This window comes from Psammomys obesus, unplaced genomic scaffold (assembly GCF_907164565.1).
Source record: "Psammomys obesus unplaced genomic scaffold, mPsaObe1.curated_primary_1811, whole genome shotgun sequence".
Lineage (NCBI taxonomy): Eukaryota > Metazoa > Chordata > Mammalia > Rodentia > Muridae > Psammomys > Psammomys obesus.
This window is the reverse complement of record NW_026586383.1, coordinates 10148498-10157393: the sequence shown is the minus strand read 5'-3', so window position 1 is coordinate 10157393 and position 8896 is coordinate 10148498. Positions and strand designations below refer to the sequence as shown.

Below are 8896 nucleotides of genomic sequence, written 5' to 3'. Positions count from 1 at the left end.
GTGTGTGTGTGTGTGTGTGTGTGTGTGTGTGTGTGTGTGTGTGTGTGAACATGCATCTTTGTACATGTTCCCATAATGGCCAGAAGTCAGCCTGTGTCTTTTCTCAATTGCTCTCCATCGTGGCTTTTGAGAGAGGGCCTCTCACTGGCCTGGGGCTCAGCAATTCATCTACGTGGGCAGCAGGCACTGGGATACTCCTGTCTCTGCCTCCCCAGTGCTGAGGAAATAGGTCACCTTTAGATGTGGGTTCTCGGGACTGAATTCACAGCTCACTGCGCTTTCCTGCCTGAGCCCTCTCAGACCACTCTCGGACTCCCTCAGGCAGGACACACGCCAGGAGCGTCCACTTCCTGAGGAGTTCTTGCTTGTTTTCAGCTGCTCCATGCACCCATGCTCACCTCCAAGCTTTGAGCAGCACCGGCCCCTAATGGGAAACCCCAGGAATTAACAGATGCCGCACCAAGAAGCGGGTCCTGGGCATCTGGGGGCTCACGGCAGGTTCAGAGGTCTGCAAGCCTGAGGCTGCCGGGGGAGGGGGGGGACACGAGAAGAGCCGCACCTCTCAGCCGCACTCAGCTGGGAGTGCAGACAGGAAACCTGATGGGTCACCCCTCTGTCAGACTCGAGTCTGATCCACTCAGGCAGTGAGAAGCCTGCAACAAGCCGGAGCAGGCCGACATAAGGCTCTGTCAGGGGTGTGGGGACTGCAATCTCAGAGCCAAGCTCCGGGCAAAGAGGACAAGAATGTGGGGGAAGGGGGAAGCTGGGTAGTTCTGCTCTTCACATCTGAGAGATCCCCGCTCACCTACACCAGTCTGCGCTCTAGGAAAGTGCGATAAGGACCGATGAAATGCTGAGGCTGAGGCAAAGGGACCATAAACTGAAGGCGGGCCCCAGCTAGAGTGAGTTCAAGATCAGCCTGCATGCGTTATGGACACCCTATCACAAGATAAAAATGTTTAAGCGTGGGACGTGGGCTAGGGAGGTAGCTCCCTGGTAGAACACTTATCTACAAAGCATGATTCTCAGTACTGAAAAAAGAGGAGAAAGAGGAACAGGAGAAGGAAGAGGAGGAGGAGAAGGAAGAGGAAGGGGAGAAGGAAGAGGAGAAGGAAGGGAACAGGAAAAGGAAGAGGGGCGGCAGACCATACAAATCCAGGAGCAGGGGCATTAGAGACAGACCTGCCTGGACCAGCAAATCAGCCCTCTACCTTGCACCTGGCCTCCCCTGAGCCCAGTAAGGGGGTGTGGGGCTGAGCAGCTTCCGGCTCCCCCTCCACTGCCCTCCACCTGCCCATCATCCAACCTGGTGATTCCTCAAGTGCCCAGCAAGCTGACCGCAGCTCAGAGCCAGGGTGGAACTTCGGCCCCTCTGCTCCTGCCTCCCTTCTGGCCATGCCACAAAGCAGCTTTACAGCAGGCATTCTCACGAACTCACCACATGAGTCTGTCCCAGCCGGCATGTGGCCGAGTCCTGGCAGAGGCTGGGCCCTGGAGGACTGCCTGAGCTGAAAGGCCAGTGCCATGGGCAGACACAAACGCCAAGGAGGACTCGGAGAAGGAGCGGGCCTCCATGCAGGCCTGGCCGCAGCTCTGTGCCTTCCTCAGCAGTTTCCCAAGTTTGCTTGTCGGGGCAGAACTGAAGATCCCGCGCTGCCCGGGACCCACAGCGGGTTACGTAACCCTGGCGGCCTGGGAACACTATCACCTCATCTTATGAAACCACCCCAAACAGAAAACGGCACACCCACAACACGACACCTCTCCAGGGTGGGGTGAGGGGGGAGCGGGGACAGAAGCCTTTGTGACGGGCAGCCAGCTTTGCCTAAAATGTAGAGCAGAACAGAAAGCCACTGTTCTTCTAGGACTCCCTGGGAAGAGAGGGTGGGGGCATGCTGCCAGGCCGCGTCCCAGGGCTGTGCTTGGCAGCGCCCTCAGAACCCACAGCGCTCCCAGGCCTATCCAAGGTCTCCCAGAGAATGTGTCTGCGTTTGGTCGCCCTGACCACCTGATAAGGACTGCAGGGGCTGAATACCCAGCAGGACCCGTGGAGCCTGAACTGGCACGGCTGTGTATGGAGCCTCAGCTGGGCATCACGGCTGTGAACCGTGGCTTTTAGCGGTCCCCTGGGGCTTGCTAAGGGTATCCCAACAAAAAGCCTCAGGTTTCTGCACCCCATGGGGCTGGAACCTTCAGAATCTCTCTGCCTTTTCTTTGCCCTCAGTTGCAGGCTTTGAAAAGGTGAAACTGGTTGGACAGCCTGAGGTTCCCGGGATCTCACTGGCAGAGTCAGTGCTGGAAGCCCAGCTCCAGTGTTCAGAGTGTCCTGGTCTCCCTTGCCTTTTCCTCTCCGGAGCACAGAGCAGATGCTCCCTGACGCCCTCCTGTGAGTCCTGTGTGTCCTGCCTCACTGGGCAGCCAACCTCTTCCCATTCTCCCCTCACCCAGTCAGCTGCTTTCCCAGCGTGAAAGAACACACAGCCCCTCTGGACGCTACTTCCCCACTCAGGCTCAGATGGGAAGACACCTCCCACTATGCTCTTGGACTGGAAAGGAGTCCCCACAAGGAGGCCCATGTCCCCAGAGTGGAAGACATGGGGGGATTCTATCTGAGACCTTTAGAGGCCCCCAAAGCCTGATGGGGCGAAGCCACTTTCCCTGCCTGTACTCAAGCTCTTGCAGGAACTGGAGCTGCCCTGCAGAGACAGGAGCATGGACCTGCATGGGATCCTCCTAAGGAGTTCCCAGCATGCTCCTTTCGTGAAAAGGAAGATGGATCATGCCCTGTGGGGGCGCTTCCAGCCCTGTGCCCTCAGGCAGCAGACAAGTGAGAGGGGTGGGGCCCTGGGGAGAGCAGTAAGAGCTCATGCTGACCCAAGCCGCAGGATGACACAGGTAAAGCAGGAGGAAAGGCCGCTGACCCCGGACGTGTGCTGTGCTGACTGCGCCCTCCCTGAGGTGGTTTGTACGGGCGCCTTGACTCTGGCGTCATTTAGGACACAAACCTCTGGACTTGTCTGCGAGGAAGTTCCTCAACTGTGTTAACGCACACGGGGAAACCAACCGGGAAAGCGGGCAGTGCTATCCCGGGCTAAACAGAAAGGAAAGGGTGAGCTGAGCACCAGTGTCCATTTCCCTCCTTGCCAGCTGTGGACGCGACGTGACCAGCTACCTCACAACCCTGCACGGAGCCTTCTCCACTGTGGCGGACTGTGCCCTCAGAACTGTGAGCCAAAAGAAACCCTCCTTCCCCACAGGCTGCTTCCGGCAGTTATCTGGCTACAGCAGCAGGGAGACCTTGCCCGTGGCTGCCTCCCGACCCAGCCTTGCGGTCAGAGCCCCTCCCCACGCCCGGCAGAGAAGGGCCAGCCTACCGGTGATGGTGCAGGCATCCCGGAGGTCCCTGCAGCTGGGAGCATCTTCCGCAGCCTCGCTCACATAGCACTCTTCAGGGATGCCGGGGCCGCAGGCTGGGACCTCATGGCTGCAGGCCTCGGAGAGGGTCGAGGAGCTGGCCGAGGTGTGGTCGTGCAGGGCTGTGGCGTCCAGCTTGGCAGGTTTCAAGGGGAGGTGCCCACTGCCATCGGGGGCCCCGCTGACGGAGTGGGGGGCGGTCGGGCAAGTGGCCCCCGGTAGCTGCGGTGTGCCCACAGGGGCAGCTCACGGAGAATCTGCCAAACAACACGGAGAGACACACCATTACACGGGGCCTGTCACACAGCAGGCCAAACCTTCAAGGCCAAGGCAGGCGTGAGGAGGACTGGGCTCCGGCACCGCGGAAATGGTGCACCCCGCTAAAACGAGGCCTCCGGCCACACCAGAGTAGAGCATGGGTTTCTCACACTAAATCAGCCCAGACGGCACTAAAGTGGCCCCAACAGCCACCCCGAAAGGGAGACTCCAGGACACGTACCAAGTCACAGCAGGCAGAGCGTGAGAGCACGTTCTGAGAAGAAGCAAACTGACCCCTGCTGCGCGGTGCCCAGTGACACGCTTATCTGTGCATGAGTGTGTAAACTCTTCTGAACACCACCGTGAGACCTTTAATGCCAGGACCAAGGGGCAAGCCTTGGACAGGGGGCAAGACCCGTGGGAGGATGGGCAGGGCCGGGTGGGCCACATTGGCGCATTGGGCAGCTCAGACCTCCACCGAAACCAGACTACACAACTAAAGGCATGTGACAGGAGCCACCTGAGGCTCCTCTCTGCTCCAGGAGGCGACCCTGCGCATGACTGCTCAGGACAGGGCTGGCCCCTGAGAGGTCAGCCTCCCACTTGGGACAGGCTCCCCACGTCTGCACTCTCCGGGTGCGCATACACGCTCAGTTACACCCGTGGCAAAGGTGTCTAATGGGGGTGTGATGAATGAGGTCTACAAAACCTATTTTAGTGACTGGGCTCATGGATAAAGAGCTTGCCATCCCAGGAGCTGAGTTCAAATCCCCAGCATCCACGTACAAGCCAGGCACACACGTGTGTAACCTCAGCCTTCCTACACTGAGGTGGAAGGGGCTCGCAGGCCTGGTGGCCTGGTGTACAGAAGAGATCGATACACGATACACGGATCCTTCTCACACACGGCGGAAGGGGAAGACTGGCTTCGAGGCGGTCCTTTAACCTCTGTACTGTGGCACACACACTCACACGTGTGTACACATACACACAGAAGTTCAAGGAGGATGGAGCTGTGGCTTGGTAGGTAAGAGAGTACGCTGCTCTTGCCCAGCACCCACGCTGGGCAGCTCACAGCCACCTGTAGCTCCAGCTCCAGGGCATCTGCCATGGCTTCAACACGCACTGCAGGGTGCTCTCAAACTCACAGAGGCGCACACACTGCGGTGCACACAAACCCACACAGATGCACACTTAAACAGAAAGAATCTGAATGGACAAGAGGTGCAAGCTGGGAAGGGACGGAAGCGTCTACACACCGTAAGGAGACAGCGGAGAAGCCTGGCGCACTGCTGCTTCTGAAGGGCGACCTGTGGAGCCACCCGGCCTGCAAGCCTGACACACCAAGAGTGGAGAAGCAGCCTTTAGAGAAAGCACAAAGGGCTCTAGGCATCGGGACTTGGGGTGTGCCACAATACCACGCCCAGGGCATCAGGATTAGCTCTGATGAGTTCCAGAAAACAACAACCAAACAAAGAAAACACTCAAAAAACATGAAGGCAGAGACTGAAAGGAACAAAATACAAAAAAAGCATAGCAGCATTTCAAATTTCTTTAAAGATTTATTTATTTCACCTGGATGGATGTTTTCCCAGAGTGTCTGTGTAACACACTTATGAGTGGTACCTGAAGAAGGCATTGGGTCCCCCGGAGTCACGGGTAAGTGAGCACTGAGAACGGAGCCTGGGTCACCTGGGCAGGAGGGCCAGCCAGTCTCAACCCGATCAATGACCAGCAAACCTCGTTCCTGGCTTGAAGAGTCCCAGTGGGAGCCCCCAGGGACCAGGAGATTTGGGGGACAGCCTGTCCCAAGGTGTGAGTCCCAGTGGGAGCCCCCAGGGGACCCAGGGATCGAGGGGGTCAGCCTGTTCTGAGGTGTGAGTCTACTGAACCCTTTGCCAACATTTTTGCTCACACCGTATTTTGCGCTAATGACTCAAAGAGCAAAAGTGAGCAAACAGCCAGGCTGGTACGTCAGAAGGAGCAGCCACGGTGAGGGCCTGGGTTATACCCCTAGCATGCAGGCAAGCCGTGAGTGGGTGCTAGCACCGAAACCCCCGTGCGGGAAGGCAGAGGCGGGATCACTGGCCAGCCAACCTCACTCGGCGTTGGCCAGCTCCAGCTCCGTGAGAAACACTGTCTCAAGAAATACTGGCAGAAAGTGATGCAGACATCTGACGTCAGCCTCTGGCTTCCACATGTACACACGTGGAAACTGTTCACACATGCACACACAAAGCAAAAGGAAAAGTGGCCCGAGGCTGCATGGTGCACAGGCTCCAGCAGGCCTGTGCCCGCTGGGGAGAGAGGAGAGGAAGCAGAGCTTCTGGGATGCTGAGACGCAGGCTGGACCCCACGGTGGCTGAGTCCTCTGCCCTCTGCCCACACCTGAGACTGTGAGCAGACAATGGCACCGCTGTGACAAGAGCACACCAACCCTGCGTTCTGCACACAGCAAGCTTACGTGCCAGTCACCATCCTTGGAGCTACCAACCCTGCCCAGGGGAAAGGAGCCTTGTACACCCCAAAAACTACCTTCCAAACGGCTCTTTGGCAGCACACAGCTGCACGGCTGCATGCCAGGGGGAGGAGCGCACACAGGGGGAGGAGTACACACCAGGGAAGGAGCGCACACCTGGGGAGGAGCACACAACAGGGAATGAAGGTGCAACTGAGCAAATGTCCCTGCCTTTCCCAGGGTGTCACAAAATTGGCTTCTCCCTCATCCTCATGCTCAGCTCAGCTCCTTGGACCGTGAGCTTTAGCTCAGAGAAAGCTCTTCCAGTTCCTAGCCAGTGTCTGCTCCCCGTGTTTTGTGAGGTGAACCCGCACTGGGGTAACATCTCCCTCTGCTCCCACTCCTGAGGCAGCCCTGGACTTCTGAGGGGTCGCTGCAACGTGGGGGTCCCATAAAACAGGGGGTGCTCCAGAGAACAACATGCCAGAGACAGGGGGAAGGTACAGACGCTCGGGCAAGCATAAGCAACTACACACACACACACACACACACACACACACACACACACACACACCTGCATGCAGAGTGTTTTCAACGCCCACTTCTGTATTAGGAACAAGCTGCCGGAAGGCCAGCCAGCCTAGTGGCTGTGCACGGAGGATGTACCTGGTTCCCACGATCCCCCGGATCTAAGTGGCCCTTCCTGCAGGCTTGGCCAGGAAACTGCAGCACCACAGAAGCCACAATCACCAGTCAACGCATGTCTCCCTAAAGACGCCTCCGATGGGACGCTGAAACGAACAAGCTGCGCTGACGTTGGGGCTGGTGTGTTTGTGACCCGGAGCTCAGTTGTGTGTTCACTGTTCTGTCACCTCTAGAGCTAAACAACGTGTTCCCTAAACATGGCTTACGGCTTCAATCACAACTGGCGTCTCTTTAAGAGAGTGAAGCAAGCCAGCTTCACCGAACTCTCAAGCTTGGCCGCATCTTTAAATCTCACTGGACAGTGAGTCCTTTGAGAACTTAAACAGGCACACCGTAAAGACACCTAGGTGTGGCTTCCTTGGGAAGTTCACAGCGATGTCACACACTCACCTATTTGTACTCTTTATGAATATATGTGGATTACATGTACTTTGTGTGTTATATATACATATCTATGTATTATATATAATACACACACATTTCTTAGGATTGCCTCTCTCATCTCCCTCCCTCCCTCCTTCTCCCTGCTCATCTATCTCATTTTATTTTTCCTTTGAAGCAAGTGTGTACTCTCCCTTATTTATTAAACGTATCCATTAACCGACCGAAAAATAAATAAATCTCTGTCACTCACTTGCCTCAGTCTGACCCTCCTTTCTGTTTCGTGGCCGTGGACCTGGCCTATGGCAGAGGATGCCCTGGGAGAGGGGCCTGTCCCCTGCTGCAGCTTGCCTGAGGTGCACTGGCCCCCTCTGCCCAGGGCAGTCCCTTGCTGCTGTGGAGCCTCGGCTGCCGACACCTGCGAGAAGGGAGGGTACTATTTTAAAGCTTGGGCGGCCCTGGCACGCCTGGAGTTGGAAGCTGAGCTCCTGCGTGGAACAGGAGGAGGCCTTTTCAACACTCACAGCCTGCCGAGCGGCACTGGCATCTGCTTTCCACAAAAGGAGCTGGGCTAAGGAGGCCAAACAGCCTGCCAAGAACTAGAACCTGGCTCTGCACGGACCCCAACATGCCACTGCTCTGGTGGAGTATTGTTGTGGCCCATGGCAGCACCCATTCTGCTCCCTCCAGCCTGGGTCTATAAAACGCAGAATCAGAGGACAGCCACGACAGCCCATGGGAGCACAGCTCCTTGGTCAGCTGGGATACTCTGAGCCGCACAGGTGGGCAGCTGTGGGCAGCTGGGAGGCAGCAGGGGGGGCAGCTGTGGCAGCTGGTGGGCAGCTGGTGGGCAGCTGTGGGCAGCTGGGAGGCAGCAGGCCAGAGACTCCCGTCACCACCTACCTCATCCCGTCCCCTCCCTTACCTCCCATGACCTTCCCTGCACGCCTATGCATCCAATCTGGCTCCATAAACAGCTAGACAAGTTGTTCCTGGACAGCAGGAGCCTCATGTCGACTTGACCAGTGCAACAGGAGCCTCAGACAAGACAAGCCAGGTGGGGTAAAGAGCATGGTGGCCAGGAAGCCAGCAGCCGAGCTGCCGCTCACGTTACCTGGGCCGCACTGCAGAGCCATAGCCAGGCTACACTCAGGCTGCTAATCATCTGTTCATAGAACAGTTGTGACTTCTCCGTAGAACCACCCTCGTGACAAGACAGTGTGCAAAGGCCTGGGGAAGTCAGGGGCGCATTCACAGCTCATCTCAAGTCACGGCACGTGGAGGGCCAGGACGCATTTCTCTTCAGGAAAAGTCAACCTGTGCCCCCAAGGTTAGCTACGCCTTGGAGGGGGCACAGTGTGGCCACCCATGAATGACACAGCTGTGAGGAACCCACATCAGACAACTTCCTCTGAGCGTCAGAGTGACGGGAGGTACCACGCCTGTAATCCCAAACTTGAGCCGCTGAGTCACACACAGGAAAACTCTCTCTAAAGGAGGGAGCTGGTGACCTCGTTGACAGGTCCATGCCGCCACAGCCAGCTCTCCCAGCGCTCTGAGGGTCTGAGCTCATGACAGCCTGTGAACACCTGGGTGCAATTATTTTTAAGTCATGTGTCTGTGCGCACACATGTGTGTGTGTGTGTGTGTGTGTGTGTGTGTGTGTGTGTGTGTGTGTGT

At 57.1% G+C, this 8896-nt stretch overlaps 1 protein-coding gene across 3 annotated transcripts in view; it reads right to left on the bottom strand.

Annotated features, from left to right (window-relative positions):
* Trak1 (trafficking kinesin protein 1) overlaps positions 1-3644 on the bottom strand; it is an 86672-nt gene extending 83028 nt beyond the window's left edge. For all 3 annotated transcript variants that reach the window (XM_055601765.1, XM_055601766.1, XM_055601767.1), the window contains exon 1: positions 3375-3644. The gene's annotated coding sequence lies outside the window, so the exon portion shown is untranslated. The remainder of the gene's footprint in view (positions 1-3374) is intronic.
* Positions 3645-8896: the final 5252 nt, after the last annotated feature.